Genomic DNA, 17,054 nt, shown 5'->3' with positions numbered 1-17,054 from the left:
AAACACAGCACCAATCGGAGTCTCAGATTTAAAAGTGCTGAAAAAACATCTTACATATTCCCTTGAGGGTCCATCTTCTCATATGTATTTCTCATGCAACTGGTTTTCATTCCAGCATATATGTTGCATCAATCTCCATGTGAACAAATCAGATAATTATATTAAAAGTACACTGTAATTGATATAAATGAAGCAGTAGAAGAATGGAAGCTGTGAGGAAGAGATATTTGAAAACAGAAGCCCATCTTTTAAGAAATATGGTTTGTCTCAAAAGACCTCATTCTCTCTGTAGTTAGAAAAAATCCTTATGTTCTAGCCTGAGCAAAATTAATTTGGATGCACTTTATCGTGAGACTTGTATGTGATGTTATTTCCTTGTCATCTGGTGGTCTGGACATAACCGACTTTCTGAGACCTGGCAACTAATAATTTTTAGAAACACGTTAACTCTTTCATGTGATGGGACCCATTTAGTAACCTACTGGTGCTGTGGACAAAATGCTACTCTAGTGGCCAACAGGAACTGTTGGTCCACAATTGCCTAAATTAAGTCTCAGGAGTAGAATAATGCTCTTGCTTGATATAAAAACAACAACCATATAATATTTCATATTTTTTGTGTGTGAGCCTATTGAAACCCAAGGTAATAATCAGGCTGTGTCTGGTAGACAACATACTAAGAAAAAGGATGTTGGCATGGCATCTTCAGCCATCTGGGTGGCTCAATAGGGTTACTGCTCAGAGCTGACTAGAAATTGTCTGGTGGATTTAATCAAAATAGACACCAGTTCTGGATAATTCAGACCAAAAGAATAACGTTTCCTCTTACTAGAGAGTCTTGAAGAGGGAATTTGAGATCAATGCGAACCATGTCTTCAATGCTTCCCTTTGCTGTGTGAAGGCGAAGTCTTGGCCTGAGTAGGATCACTGATGGGACCATGTGAGGGGCAGTGTTTTCGCTGCTGGACAATTGGGAGCCATTTGGATACTCAAATTCCTTTTCCAAAAGTAACCATCATAACACCCATGAAGGTTCTTTTTGGTGTTACCACCCCTGAGTGTCACTAACAGAGAAAGTGGAAAACTTAGTGACAAAACTGAGAATTTGGATAAAATTATCCAGTCTCTGAACTGGACTCAAATTGAGTGGTAGTGTGTCCTGTTAGAATTCTGGTCACTCAACCTAAGGACACAAACTATTCAAACTAACAAAAAATAAAACAAAACAAAAAAACAAGTCATATGTGGTAAACAGGTGAGGGAAAGCAAGTGCATTTATTGATGTAATTAGCCAGTTTGATGGAAAGGTCAGTCAGTGAAAACAGTTGGAATAGCCTGTAGTATGAATTGGTAAGACTTAGTTTAGCAAATATTTATTCTGCATTTCCAACCATGTGATCATGACAGTACTGATGGAATAAGATACCATCCCTGCTTCAAATATCTCAAATAGGGGCCTCCCTGGTGGCGCAGTGGTTGACAGTCTGCCTGCCGATGCAGGGGACACGGGTTCGTGCCCCGGTCCGGGAAGATCCTACATGCTGCGGAGCGGCTGGGCCCGTGAGCCATGGCCGCTGAGCCTGCGCGTCCGGAGCCTGTGCTCCGCAACGGGAGAGGCCTGCGTACCGCAAAAAACAAACAAACAAAAATAAAACCAAATATCTCAAATATATAAATCAATACTTGCAGTTCAGTTCCATATACTGGTGATGGATGCATGAACAAGAATCAGAATTTCTATAGATTTTGAAGTAAAATATTAGGGATGGGGGAAAGAAAGAGACTCAGGAGACATGTTATATTTTCAGTGACAAAAAAATGGAATTTAAAAATAAGTGACCGGGAATTCCCTGGCAGTCCAGTGGTTAGGACTCCCGGGTTCAATCACTGTTTGGGGAACTAAGATAACCGCAAAGCCATGTGGTGTGGCCAAAAATAAAAAAAAAATTTTTTTAATTAAAAAAATAGGGACTTCCCTGGTGGCTCAGTGGTTAAGAATCCATCTGCCAATGCAGGGGACACAGGTTTGATCCCTGGTCTGGGAAGATCCCACATGCCGCGGAGCAACTAAGCCCGTGCGCCACAACTTCTGAGCCTGTGCTCTAGAGCCCACGAGCCACAACTACTGAGCCCACATGCCACAACTACTGAAGCCCGCGTGCCTAGAGCCCGTGTTCCACAACAAGAGAAGCCACTGCAATGAAAAGCCTGCGCATCGCAACAAAGAGTAGCCTCCGCTCGCCACAACTAGAGAAAGCCTGCGCACACAGCAACGAAGACCCAACGCAGCCAGAAAATAAACTGATTTAAATAAAAATAAAAATAAGTGACCAAATGGCCTTAAGGTTCCCCTCAGCTTGGCAACTTTAGAAAGGCTTGCTTCTGACTCTAGGCCCTGACCTCCCTTTTCTTAGAGCAATTCTTTAGAAAACTTGTAATTGTAAATCTTTTCTCTGCCCTTTGAGATATAAACCTTCTTAAAAGCGGCTTGCCAGTTTTACAACCCAAGACTGTATTTCTCAAGGACCTGGGAACCATTCCTTTGAAATGTAATCATCAAGGAATATGGCACCCCCATACCCACTCTCTGTGGGAGGGAGAAGCTTAACTTCTATGGCACCAATTGGCAAACACATGGCCTAATCACAGAGAAAACCATTTACATAATCAGGAATAACTCAATGTGCTGGACACATCCCATTGATTAGCCCCCTTCTAAAGTCCCCAACTACTCTTCCACTAGCTCATTTTGCTCTTAAAAACCCTCCTGCCCTTTGTTTCAGCGGAGTTGAGTTAAGATTTGGTTCTGGATCCTCTCCTCGATTGCAATAGCTTTGGATTAGGTCTTCCTTGCCTGTTTAACTTTGCTGCAATTTTGCTCCGACAACACAAAGTCAACAAGTAGACAAGAAAGGAGGACCTCTCCAGCAGAGAGCAAAGCATTGGTCAAGGCCTGGAAGCATCATACTCTGCTATGTATATGGGGAGATCTACCCGTATTTGCTACATAAGTGAGGCTACAGTCCCTTCTGCCCACACTCCACTTTATGTACACATGTATCTGAGAATTTTCCATCTCCACCCCATCAGCAGTGCCAGGACAGAGTTAGGTGCATTTCTGAGAATCCACCTAGTATCTTCTCTCCCTCCCAGCCTGGAGGAATCTCATCCAAGACCTACATCTTCAGTCCTCTCCTATTACTGTTTCCCTCTGCTCCCTCCATACAATCCCCTAGCTGGGTGGGTCTGAATACAAACCACCCTGCCTTAGTCCTCTCCTGGGGCAAGGGGGGGAGTTTGGCTAACTGTCTGAATACGGCATAAAGAAAATGGAAAACTGAGGCAGAAAACATAAATTAATAACTCAACAAAATTTACCAGACCAAGTCCAACCTCCTCTGTTAAGCAGTCTTGAGTCCCAAACTGATCTAAAAGCCATACATCTGTGGTCTCAAAGCTCCACCTACCCAGCTAATGGGGTCTCAGCTCTGGGGCACTCCCGCATTGAGTCCAGAGGTACAGAATTCTCTTCAGTCTGTTTCCTCTTCAGATCTGCGACTAGAACTCTCCAGTAGTCACTCAGTCTTTTTCATCTTTCGATGAAAAGGTCCTAAGAGGTCTACTAGTGTAATTCTGCCATTTTATACAAAGGAAACTAAGGCCCAGGAAACTGTGAGCACACACCTACATGCGTGAAGCTGTTCAATCACACAGTCTGGATTGGCACCCAGAACTACTAACTGTCTGTTTAGGGCTTGCCCCCTCTACTGCACCCTGAGCTACTGAGCTCCTGTAGGCAAATTGCTAGATCCTTCTAGATTTCAGATTCCTGATCTGCAAAATGGGGTAACCGTAACTACTTTACAGGGTTATTATGAAGAGAAATGAAATGCCTAATCACTTTGGTGCAGTCTGACAGTTTGTGTTCCATAAACACTAGATCTCTAGCCAGTTCTCTTCTTTCCTTTCTCATAGCGTTTATCACACTGCGCTGATATCATTTATCTATGTCTCTATATCAGTTCATTACAAGCTCCTTCGCTGCAGGTTCCTTCAGGTATTTATTTGATTTCACCCAGTATGGTTGCCTAATAAATGTCTGTTAAAGAAATGAAATAACAAAGTCCTTTAAAAGAGGTGTAAAAACAGCTGCAGGTTTTGTGGGCACCAAAACTGCTTACAAGTAACCCCCTGAGGGAGGAGGTAATGGGAAGGTTTAGTCCAATGTGCACTGATTTTCTGTTTGCGATGATGAAAAACTTCTGGGAATGGGTAATGGTGATGGTTGCACAATTTGTGAATATACTTAATGCCACGGAATTGTGTATTTAAAAATGGTAAATTTTATGTTTTTTGATGTTTTTACCACAGTAATAATAACGAATCCTCCTGAGAAGTGGCATCCGTAGAGGACATTTATAGTATTGCAGGAGAATGGAGTCTATGTTTAGACCAATTGGAGGCTTGACCTGGATCTGGAAGTTACTCCCCAGCAAAAGGAGGATGGGATGTGATTCTCTCTGAGCTCCACACCTGTGGCAGGCACAGGCAGCAGCCAGAGCCATACAGACATTCCTCCTGTTGGTGCAGAGAGGAGCTGTTCCTTGGCAAGAAGTGACCGGTGGGGAATTCCCTGGCAGTCCAGTATTTAGGACTTGGCGCTTTCACTTCCGTGGGCCTGGGTTTGATCCCTGGTCGGGGAACTAAGATCCTGTAAGCTGCGTGGCATGGCCAAAAAAAAAAAAAAAAAGAAAGACTGGTGGCAGCCATCTTGGGGAGAATATATTCAAAAACTTTAAATACAGTGGACAATCCCGTATTTTAAATCTGAATGTTTAGGACCTGCAGATACAGAGACTAAGAGAATTTTGTATTTTCATATTACAGCACTGACTCCTAAGGACTTAGACCTTCCCTTGAACCTGGACAGGTTGCTCATATGAGTCACTGGCAACCTCCCCAGCATTAAACCTCATTTCTGTCTCCGTCTTCTTGCTGGATGCCCGTGCCCTATCATGTCAGACCACAGCATTGCTCTCACCTATGGAACAGTTAAGCCAGAGGGAGCTTGCAGGTAAAGAAGACTTCGCCTATTATTAGGCAGCAAGTGATGGAAAAATCAAGATTCCTCGTGTCCAGAGTGCATAGGTTAGGCAAGCAGTGCTTCTGATAGAACAGGACCTTTGTCAGGCTTCTCGTCAGGGTGTGCAGCCAAACTAGGGAGGTCCCTAAAATACTAACTCTGAACAAGCCCCCTGGTCTCAAAGAGGAAGAGTTCTGACTCCTGGTTCCCTTTCTCTCCTTCTTCCTTATTTGAGGAGGGAGCAATTAGAAATCATGCAAGTAAATATGGAACTTTTCTTTAAATTATGAATGTTTTTTGTAGTTGGTTTTAAAAATCATGACTAGTCTTTTATCGCCACCTCGTGGCAAATATTGGGCTTTGCAATGGACATTTAATTTTTCAATCAGCTCTAAATTCTAGCTTTATTTGCTGCCTAAATACTGCTTGGAGACAGATAGCATACGAGAAATCTTAAATTAACTAAGGAGACTAAATATTAGAAATTCAAATATAGGGGTTATTTCAGAATGCTTTCTAAGCCCTTAAGTTTCCAGGTTTACCAAAAGGACACATATGACTGAGACTTGGTTCTAAGGTTGTGATGATAATAAAAACAATCATTGTAATAATATAGCTAACATCTATTGAGTGCTTACTATGTTCCAAAAAACATTCTAATACTTTTCAGTACTACTCATTTACCCCACATCAACTCTATGAGGTAAGTTCTCTTTTATACAATTTTTAAAAGAGAAAACTGAGATAAAGCGAGTTAAAATTTTCCCCCAAGATCAACCACCTATTAACAAGGTAAAGCCAAGATTGAAAACCCAACAGTCTAGTTCCAGAACCTTAAGTCTCCGTAGCATAGGGTCAACATGTACATTAGTACTGTGGAATCAAAATTCTCCCCATTAATCTAATGCTTGCTTATCCTTTAACTTGAACGTGGTTAAGTGTCAAATGTATGGGAAAGACAGAAGTGCCATAGGAATTCACAGATAGAACTTGACAAAAGCATTTCTCAGAGAAACTTCAGAGACAGCAGGAACTTGACTTCAAACTTTGGGGTGAAGTAGAAAGGTACAGAGGAGGAAGCATGGCCCAAATAAGAAGGGACAGCAATGGAGGAAGGGAGGGAGGGTGGGTGCCGGGAACAGAACCAGGTAAATGAAGCAGAGAACAGGAGGACTTGCAGGGGAAGAGAGGAAAGTCAGAAAGGTCAGTCTGGGCCATATTGTTCATGGAGGATCTTAACATCAGATTAAGTTAGATCTTTAGCCGGGTAGTTATAGAGAATTATTGTGAGTATGGATAATATGGATTACCTTACCTTTGTACTAGATATGTCCAATGTAGAAAACCTGGAAACCAGTAAAGAGAAAGCTAAAAGACCATCTGTAACTCCATCTCTCTTTGTATTACTTGGAATATATTTCCATTCTTTTTTTTTTTTTTTTTTTTGCGGTACGCGGGCCTCTCACTGTTGTGGCCTCTCCCGTCGCGGAGCACAGGCTCCGGATGCGCAGGCTTAGCGGCCATGGCTCACGGGCCCAGCCGCTCCGCGGCATGTGGGATCTTCCCAGACCGGGGCACGAACCCGTGTCCCCTGCATCGGTAGGCAGACCCCCAACCACTGCGCCACCAGGGAAGCCCTCCATTCTTTATGTTACACACAACCCCCTTTTTTTCCCAAAAAATACTGTTATTGCACTTTATGTAATAATTATACAGCATTTTAATGTTTTGGTTTTGTCTTTTATTACAGTGTATATCTATTATAAATAAACAAAATAGAAGCATAAACATTAAAAGCAAAACTAAAATTATAAGCAATTCCAAGCTCCTACTATTAACAATCACTATTGTATGTGTATGCATGTATTTATCTGTGTATCCTTTTGAAAAAAATATAGATCCTATTCAAAAATAGAATAATAATTCATAAACAGTTTTAGACCCTATAGTTTTCTCTTAATGTATTATGAACATGTTACTATGTTGACATATGTATTTTTACAGCAAAATTTAATGGCTGCATCCTATACAAAATAATTTACTCAATTAACCTCATACTTTTAATTGCCTCTGCATCGTTGTTGAAAATCAATTAAGCATATGTGTGTGGGTCTATTGCTAGATTCTGTATTCCGTTCTACTTATGTATTTGTCTTCTTAATTCTAATATCACAACCTTGATCAGTGTAACTTTATACTAAAACTTGAAGTCAGAGAGTATAAATTAGCCAACTTTGTTCTTCTTTTTCAAAGTTGTTTTGGCTATTCTACATCCTTTGCATTTCAACATGAATTTTAGAATTAGCTGTCAACATCTACAAAGGAGTCTGCTGAGATTTTAATTGGGATTGTGTTATACCTATATATCAAATTGGGGAGAATTGATATTTTATCCATGTTTATCCATAAACATGGCATTTCTTCTCTATTCATTTAGGAGTTCTTTAATTTATTTTCTTTTTTTAAAGATTTATTATTTATTTATTTATTTATTTAATTTTTGGTTGTGTCGGGTCTTAGTTGCAGCACACGGGATCTTTCATTGTGGCACGTGGGCTCTTCATTGTGGTGCGCGGGCTTCTCTCTAGTTGTGGCGTGCGGGTTTTCTCTTCTCTAGTCGTGGCACACAGGCTTCAGGGCACATGGGCTCTGTAGTTGTGGTGCGTGGGTTCCAGAGCGCGTGGGCTCAGTATTTATGGCACTTGGGCTTAGTTGCCCTGCACCATGTGGGATCTTATTTCCCTGAGCAGGGATCAAACCTGTGTCCCCTGCATTGTAAGGCAGATTCTTTACCACTAGACCACCAGGGAAGTCCCAGGAGTTCTTTAATTTCTCTCCTTATATTTGTAGTGCACAGGTCTTCCACATTTTTTTCCTTATATTTATATCTAAGTAGTTCATGTTTTATGTGATCATAAATGGTATTGTTATTCTAATTTCAATTTCCAATTGTTTGTTGCTAGTATCTTGATCACACATCTTCCAACCTTGCTAAACTTACTTATTGGCTCTAGTAAATATATAGATATATAGATTCCGTAGGATTTTCTATATAGATGATCAAGTCATCTGTGATTAAAGACAATTTTACTTCTTCGTCTCCAATCACGATGTCTTTTATTTCTCTTTTTTGCCTGGTGGACTGGTGAAAACCTCCAGTACGATGTGGAATAGAAGTGGTGAGAGTAGACATCCTTGCCTGTTTCCTCATCTTAGCAGGAAGAAGTTCGCCTTTCATCATTATGTTAGCAGTACGTAGATGTCCTTTGTCAGGTTGAGGCTATTACTTCTGTTCCCAGTTTGCAGTGTTTTTATCAGGATCGAAGTCGGGTATTTGTCAAATGCCTTTTCTTCATTATTGAGATCATGATATTGTTTTCCTTTTTTAGTCTGTTAACATGGTAAGTTACATTGATTGGCTTTTCGAATGCTAAACTAACTTTGCACCCCTGAGATGAACCCCTCTTGGTAACGATGTATTATCCTTTTAATATGGTGTTAGATTTGATTTGATTCAAGGTCTTCAACAGATACCTAGTCCCTGACTAATTTTCCCAAATCACTGCTTTTATGAGGTCAATATTTTCCCAGAAACTAATGATCCACAATATAATTTATTAAAGCATTATGGAAATTTGTCCCAAATTAGAAAGAGCCAAGATGTCCAACAAGAGAGAATTATTAAATACAATTTGGTGTATCAATAATTATGCAATCAGAAACATGTTATAGAAAAAATTAATCTGAAGAAAGTATTTGCACATTATTGAATATGAAGGAAAGCATGAAACAAGCCACCTAACAGTATGTACAAATTCTATAAAAAGTAAACACTCTTTGACTCAGAATTTTTGCTTCTTGAAATTTACCTAAGGAAATACTAAAGAATGGGTGCAACGATTCCAAGTTCATCTTCGTCCAAGAATTGTGTTTTTTTTTTTGTTTGTTTGTTTGTTTTCGGTACGTGGGCCTCTCACTGTTGTGGCTTCTCCCATTGCGGAGCACAGGCTCCGGACACGCAGGCTCAGCGGCCATGGCTCACGGGCCTAGCCGCTCCGCGGCATGTGGGATCTTCTCGGACCGGGGCACCAACCCGTGTCCCCTGCATTGGCAGGCGGACTCTCAACCATTGTGCCACCAGGGAAGCCCCAAGAATTTTTTTTTTTTTTTTTTTTTCCAGTACGCGGGCCTCTCACTGTTGTGGCCTCTCCCGTTGCGGAGCACAGGCTCTGGACGCGCAGGCTCAGCGGTCATGGCTCACGGGCCCAGCCGCTCCGCGGCATGTGGGATCTTCCCAGACCAGGGCACAAATCCGTGTCCCCTGTATCGGCAGGCGGACTCTCAACCACTGCACCACCAGGGAAGCCCAAGAATTGTTTTTAATAGCACAAAAATTAGAAACAACCTACAAGCCCAAAAATATGGGATTGAATTTCTGTTTGCAATCAAGATAGAGTAACAAAAGACATGCAAAGTATGTTCTCTGACCACAATGGAATTAAATTAGAAATCAATAACAGAAAGTTATCTGGACAAAACCCTACATGGAAATTAAGTGACACACTTTTAAATAACCCATGAGTCAAAAAAGAAATCTAAAGTGAAATTAGGAAAAATTTTAACTGAATAAAAATGAAAACATAGCATAAGAAATTTTATGGTATACAGCTAAAGATTACCTAAAGTAGTAATATAGGGGGAATATCCTTCCTGTATATACCTATATTAAAAAAGGAGAAAGACCTTGAGTCAATGGCATCAGCTTCCACCTTCAGAAACAAGAAAAATGTCAAATTCCTTAAAAGATACAAACCACAAGCCTTATTCAAGAAGAAGTAGATAACCTGAGGAGCCCGATATCTACTGAAGATATTGAATTTGAAACTTTAAACCTTCCCATAAAGAAAATTCCATTCTCAGATTTGGGCTGAGAAGGACTGGAAGTAGGGAAATGTATTCCATACCATTAAGATTCTAATATAATACTATAAACATGAGGTTGCGGTGGTGATAGAGGAATGAAGACGTCAGGATGGGTGGAAGAAATATTAAAACAAAAGATTTAAAAGACTTATTGACTGATGTAGGAATTCAAATTAGTTTATCTTTAAAGCAGTGGCATTTTAAGGTAAAATTGGGTCTTCATTTTTATCTTTAAAATATCTATTTTCTTAACATTTATTCTCACTTGTCAGGCAGTAATATTTTCTAATTACTCAATAAGGGTTTCTTCATAGAAGGAAACCAGGGCAAATGTGTCTAAAGCAATTATATCTGAGAAAGAACAGGATTCATATAACTCCACATTACCTTTTAAGAAATTCTTAGTCCCTTTTGAATTATATCCTTTCCACATAAAGAAATAGCAAATTTGAGAACTATCTCTATCTTATTATACCTTTATTTGTTACCCTGCAATGTGTAGAAGCAAAACCTGTTTGGTCACTTGACTAGAGAAGGAGAACTCATCCTGTCTTCCTGTCAATAAATCCCTGAGAGGACATAGCCCACCCCTGGTTCCCGCAGTGCCTCTGGAGTGCCTGGAGCTGGGCAGCGGCTTGTTGGGCTTGTTCAATGGATGGAGAAGGCCCATGTCTAAGCCTTCCACTCACATCTTTCTTTACCCACCTCCTTTCCTTTGTACTTCTCTTTCCTACCTCTCTCGCCTTATAATATTTTTTAAATTTATTTTTTATTGAAGTATAGGTGAATTACAATGTTGTGCTAATTATTGCTGTACAGCAGTGACTCAGTTATATATATGTATACATTCTTTTTTTCATATTCTTTTCCATTATGGTTTATCACAGGATATTGAATATAGTTCCCTGTGCTATACAGTAGGACCTTATAATTTTTGAATGCTAAGATCTAAGAAATGTTCATTATTCTGTGCCTTGCACAATTTATCTCTTATTTTAGCAGATTATTTAGCTCTTTGCTCAAAATTTAAAAAATAAGATCTGTCATCTCATTTTAAGTTTTCTTCTGGGCATTTACCTAAGACCGTTTGCCCTGGCCGGGTCATCACAGTCACAGCGAGGTTAAAAAATAGATGCCTGGTGTCATTGCTATCAGGAGGCTCGGTCAATGGCCAGGTACAACTCATTAGACTAAGCAACAAATTTCTTCACAAACCCCCCAGAAAAATAGGAAGTACACTATATGTTTCTCTATGGCTCATTTAATGTCGAAAAGCAACACTATGATGATCTAAACATGCTTGAAGAAAGCCCAGTTTCCGTTTACCTTTTGGTCTTCGGGAATTTTCTAGTAGGTCAGTTGCATAACTACCTCAACCACAAACTCAGTTTCACAGCAGTCAAGAAGCACCAACTTTAAATTTTTCAATTTATGAATTATTTCCCTCATTCCTTAAGCTCCACTTGCAACTTTGATGGTCTTAAGCTGTTTAAATCCCCTTTATGTCATGTGCATGTAATAACATCGGTAATGACTACTCACCCCAATCCTACCTAAAGCTTAAAAACACTCTGAACTTCTCCACCGCCTCAACATTCATTAATGAAATCTCTGAAGTGAACACATTGGAAGCATTTATACCATGTGATGTAAATTTCTGTTTAGTGTAAATGCTGGCAGCCCAAACTCTCCTGATAATGTTTTTTTTTTTTCACTTTGAAATAGTTCAGTGTGTTATCTTTAAAAAAGATAGATGCTTTCTTACATAAATGTAGTTCCATTATTGTTTTTAACAACATTCTTTAGAATTCCTTAATATTTCTAATTAATGTTCTGTAGTATAATGGTTTTTTAGGCACAATAAATATCATTCTATTTTCAATCATTTTGTTAAATACTTACTGACTTTGTACCTTGGGAAAGTTACTTAAATTTTGTAAGCAGGGATGTGTTAGAACAGGAGCCAGCTTGCAAGAGCCAATTGTTAAACTTTCAGGAATTTTGCCTAAAAGTTTTTAAACCTTTGGAGACTTGAAATAAGCCATGGTAGGAGTATTTACCACAGATGTTGTCAAATACTACAAATGGGGGCATTTTTTTCCCCATAGAAAGCTGGTTTACCTCTAAGCCTTAGTTTCTTTGTCTATAAAATGAAAAAAAAAATTCCAATCTGTATTGGACATATTCACTTGCAGTAAACAGAATCTCTCTGCTAGTTTTGTTTTGCTTTTCATTTGGCTGTGCTGCATGGCTTCCGGGATCTTAGTTCTCTGACCAGGGATTGAACCCATGCCCTTGGCAGTGAAAGCGTGGAGTCCTAACCACTGGACTGCCAGGGAATTCCCTCTGCTAGTTTAAATAGAAAAGGAATTTTCCAGAGAGCACTATTGAATTGTAGGGAAGACTGATAAAATCAGTTATAGTTTGAGGTCTCAAAAATAAATCTGAGGGGCTTCCCTGGTGGCGAACTGGTTGAGAATCTGCCTGCTAATGCAGGGGACACGGGTTCGAGCCTTGGTCTGGGAAGATCCCACATGCCGTGGAGCAGCTAGGCCCGTGAGCCACAACTACTGAGCCTGCGCGTCTGGAGCCTGTGCTCTGCAACAAGAGAGGCTGTCATAGTGAGAGGCCCGCACACCGCGATGAAGAGTGGCCCCCACTTGCGACAACTAGAGAAAACCCTCGCACAGAAATGAAGACCCAACACAGCCAAAAATAAATAAATAAATAAATTAAATAAAATAAATACATCTGAGAGTCATAGCATAAAACTAGGCCAACTCCGGGAGGATAACGCATGCCGTGGAGTGGCTCAGCCCGTGAGCCGTGGCCGCTGAGCCTGCGCGTCCGGAGCCTGTGCTCTGCAACGGGAGAGGCCACAACAGTGAGAGGCCTGCGTACCACACACACACACAAAAAAAACCAAAAAAAACTAGGCCACCAAGGGACCTATTGCCTCTTTCTATGTTCGGGAAGCCACCTGTCCATTTGGGAAGCTGCTGCTATGGTTACCGGTTATTTATTTATTTACTTATTTATTTATTTATGGCTACACTGGGTCTTTATTGCTGTGTACAGGCTTTCTCTAGTTGCGGCGAGCGGGGACTGCTCTTTGTTGCAGTGTGCAGGCTTCTCATTGCAGTGGCTTCTCTTGTGGTAGAGCACGGGCTCTAGAGCACAGGCTCATTAGTTGTGGTGCACAGGCTTAGTTGCTCCATGGCATGTGGGATCTTCTGGGACAGAGCTCGAACCTGTGTCCCCTGTATTGGCAGGATTCTTAACCACTGCACCACCAGGGAAGCCCTGGTTACCAGTTTTAAAACTACTTTGCTTCTCCCATGACCAGGAAAGCCTCTCTGATCAAGAAGCCGCTGCAAGTATCTTTTCTGACCACAACGCTATGAGACTAGATATCAATTACAGGAAAAGATCTGTAAAAAATACAAACACATGGAGGCTAAACAATACACTACTTAATAACGAAGTGATCACTGAAGAAATCAAAGAGGAAATCAAAAATTACCTAGAAACAAATGACAATGGAGACACAACAACCCAAAACCTATGGGATGCAGCAAAAGCAGTTCTAAGAGAGAAGTTTACAGCAATACAATCTCGAATAAACAACCTAACCTTGCACCAAAGGCAATTAGAGAAAGAAGAACAAAAAAACCCCAAAGTTAGCAGAAGGAAAGAAATCATAAAAATCAGATCAGAAATAAATGAAAAAGAAATAAAGGAAACAATAGCAAAGATCAATAAAACTAAAAGCTGGTTCTTCGAGAAGATAAACAAAATTGATAAACCATTAGCCAGACTCATCAAGAAAAAAAGGGAGAAGACTCAAATCAATACAATTAGAAATGAAAAAGGAGAAGTAACAACTTACACTGCAGAAATACAAAAGATCATGAGAGATTACTACAAGCAACTCTATGCCAATAAAATGGACAACCTGGAAGAAATGGACAAATTCTTAGAAATGCACAACCTGCCAAGACTGAATCAGGAAGAAAAAGAAAATATGAACAGACCAATCACAAGCACTGAAATTGAAACTGTGATTAAAAATCTTCCAACAAACCAAAGCCCAGGACCAGATGGCTTCACAGGCGAATTCTATCAAACATTTAGAGAAGAGCTAACACCTATCCTTCTCAAACTCTTCCAAAATATAGCAGAGGGAGGAACACCCCCAAACTCATTCTATGAGGCCACCATCACCTTGATACCAAAACCAGACAAGGATGTCACAAAGAAAGAAAACTACGGGCCAATATCACTGATGAACATAGATGCAAAAATCCTCAACAAAATACTAGCAAACAGAATCCAACAGCACATTAAAATGATCATACACCATGATCAAGTGGGGTTTATTCCAGGAATGCAAGGATTCTTCAATATACGCAAATCAATCAACGTGATACACCGTATTAACAAATTGAAGGAGAAAAACCATATGATCATCTCAATAGATGCACAGAAAGCTTTCGACAAAATTCAACACCCATTTATGATAAAAACCCTGCAGAAAGTAGGCATAGAGGGAACGTTCCTCAACATAATAAAGTGCATATATGACAAACTCACAGCCAACATCGTCCTCAATGGTGAAAAACTGAAAGCATTTCCACTAAGATCAGGAACAAGACAAGGTTGCCCACTCTCACCACTCTTATTCAACATAGTTTTGGAAGTTTTAGCCACAGCAATCAGAGAAGAAAAGGAAATAAAAGAAATCCATATCGGAAAAGAAGTAAAGCTGTCACTGTTTGCAGATGACATGATACTATACATACAGAATCCTAAAGATGCTACCAGAAAATTACTAGAGCTAATGAATGAATCTGGTAAAGTAGCAGGATACAAAATTAATGCACAGAAATCTCTGGCATTCCTATACACTAATGATGAAAAATCTGAAAGTGAAATCAAGAAAACACTCCCATTTACCATTGCAACAAAAAGAATAAAATATCTAGGAATAAACGTATCTAAGGAGACAAAAGACCTGTATGCAGAAAATTATAAGACACTGATGAAAGAGATTAAAGATGATACAAAAAGATGGAGAGATATGCCATGTTCTTGGATTGGAAGAATCAGCATTGTGAAAATGACTCTACTACCCAAAGCAATCTACAGATTCAATGCAATCCCTACCAAACTACTACTGGCATTTTTCACAGAACTAGAACAAAAAATTTCACAATTTCTATGGAAACACAAAAGACCCCGAATAGCCAAAGCAATCTTGAGAACGAAAAACGGAGCTGGAGGAATCAGGCTCCCCGACTTCAGACTATACTACAAAGCTACAGTAATCAAGACAGTATGGTAGTGGCACAAAAACAGAAATATAGATCAATGGAACAGGATAGAAAGCCCAGAGATAAACCCATGCACATATGGTCACCTTATCTTTGATAAAGGAGGCAGGAATGTACAGTGGAGAAAGGACAGCCTCTTCAATAAGTGGTGCTGGGAAAACTGGACAGCTACATGTAAAAGTATGAGATTAGATCACTCCCTAACACCATACACAAAAATAAGCTCAAAATGGATTAAAGACCTAAATGTAAGGTCAGAAAGTATCAAACTCTTAGAGGAAAACATAAGCAGAACACCCTATGACATAAATCACAGCAAGATCCTTTTAGACCCACCTCCTAGAGAAATGGAAATAAAAACAAAAATAAACAAATGGGACCTAATGAAACTCCAAAGCTTTTGCACAGCAAAGGAAACCATAAACAAGACTAAAAGACAACCCTCAGAATGGGAGAAAATATTTGCAAATGAAGCAACTGACAAAGGATTAATCTCCAAAATTTATAAGCAGCTCATGCAGCTCAATAACAAAAAAATAAACAACCCAATCCAAAAATGGGCAGAAGACCTAAATAGACTTTTCTCCAAAGAAGATATACAGACTGCCAACAAACACATGAAAGAATGCTCAACATCATTAATCATTAGAGAAAGGCAAATCAAAACTACAATGAGATATCATCTCACACCAGTCAGAATGGCCATCATCAAAAAATCTAGAAAGAATAAATTCTGTAGAGGGTGTGGAGAAAAGGGAACACTCTTGCACTGCTGGTGGGAATGTGAATTGGTACAGCCACTATGGAGAACAGTATGGAGGTTCCTTAAAAATCTATAAATTGAACTACCATATGACCCAGCAATCCCACTACTGGGCATATACCCTGAGAAAACCATAATTCAAAAAGAGTCATGTACCAAAACGTTCATTGCAGCTCTATTTACAATAGCCCGGAGATGGAAACAACCTAAGTGTCCATCATCGGATGAATGGATAAAGAAGATGTGGCACATATATACAATGGAATATTACTCAGCTATATAAAGAAACGAAATTGAGCTATTTGTAATGAGGTGCATGGACCTCGAGTCTGTCATACAGAGTGAAGTAAGTCAGAAAGAGAAAGACAAATACCATATGCTAACACATATATATGGAATTTAAGAAAAAAAAATGTCATGAAGAACCTAGGGGTAAGACAGGAATAAAGACACAGACCTAGTAGAGAATGGACTTGAGGATATGGGGAGGGGGAAGGGTAAGCTGTGACAAAGCGAGAGAGTGGCATGGACATATATACACTACTAAACGTAAAGTAGATAGCTAGTGGGAAGCAGCCGCATAGCACAGGGGGATCAGCTCGGTGCTTTGTGACCACCTAGAGGCGTGGGATAGGGAGGGTGGGAGGGAGGGAGACACAAAAGGGAAGAGATATGGGAACATATGTATATGTATAACTGATTCACTTTGTTATAAAGCAGAAACTAACACACCATTGTAAAGCAATTATACTCCAATAAAAATGTAAAAAAAAAAAAAAAGAAGCCACTGCAGGCAAACCAGAGACTTCCACATTGTCTTTCCTGGCTCTTGCCTTCTAAATGTTTCAAGAGAGCATCTGATTGGCAGAAACTAATTCATAACCACAGCTGTGGCTGCATGGGAGACTCAGATATACAGTCTTTTTTTTTTTTTTTTTTTTTTTTTTTTTTT

At 39.8% G+C, this 17,054-nt stretch overlaps 1 protein-coding gene across 3 annotated transcripts in view; it reads right to left on the bottom strand.

Annotated features, from left to right (window-relative positions):
- The window catches only part of MCC (MCC regulator of WNT signaling pathway), a 462,283-nt gene that overhangs the window by 437,585 nt on the left and 7,644 nt on the right, over positions 1-17,054 (bottom strand). The gene's annotated exons all lie outside the window — the stretch shown is intronic.

The sequence above is a fragment of the Monodon monoceros genome, unplaced genomic scaffold, assembly GCF_005190385.1.
Source record: "Monodon monoceros isolate NGI ecotype Baffin Bay Population unplaced genomic scaffold, NGI_Narwhal_1 Super_Scaffold_12, whole genome shotgun sequence".
NCBI classification, from domain to species: Eukaryota; Metazoa; Chordata; class Mammalia; order Artiodactyla; family Monodontidae; genus Monodon; species Monodon monoceros.
Note: the sequence above shows the minus strand (reverse complement) of the source record. Positions and strands in the feature narration are given on the sequence as shown.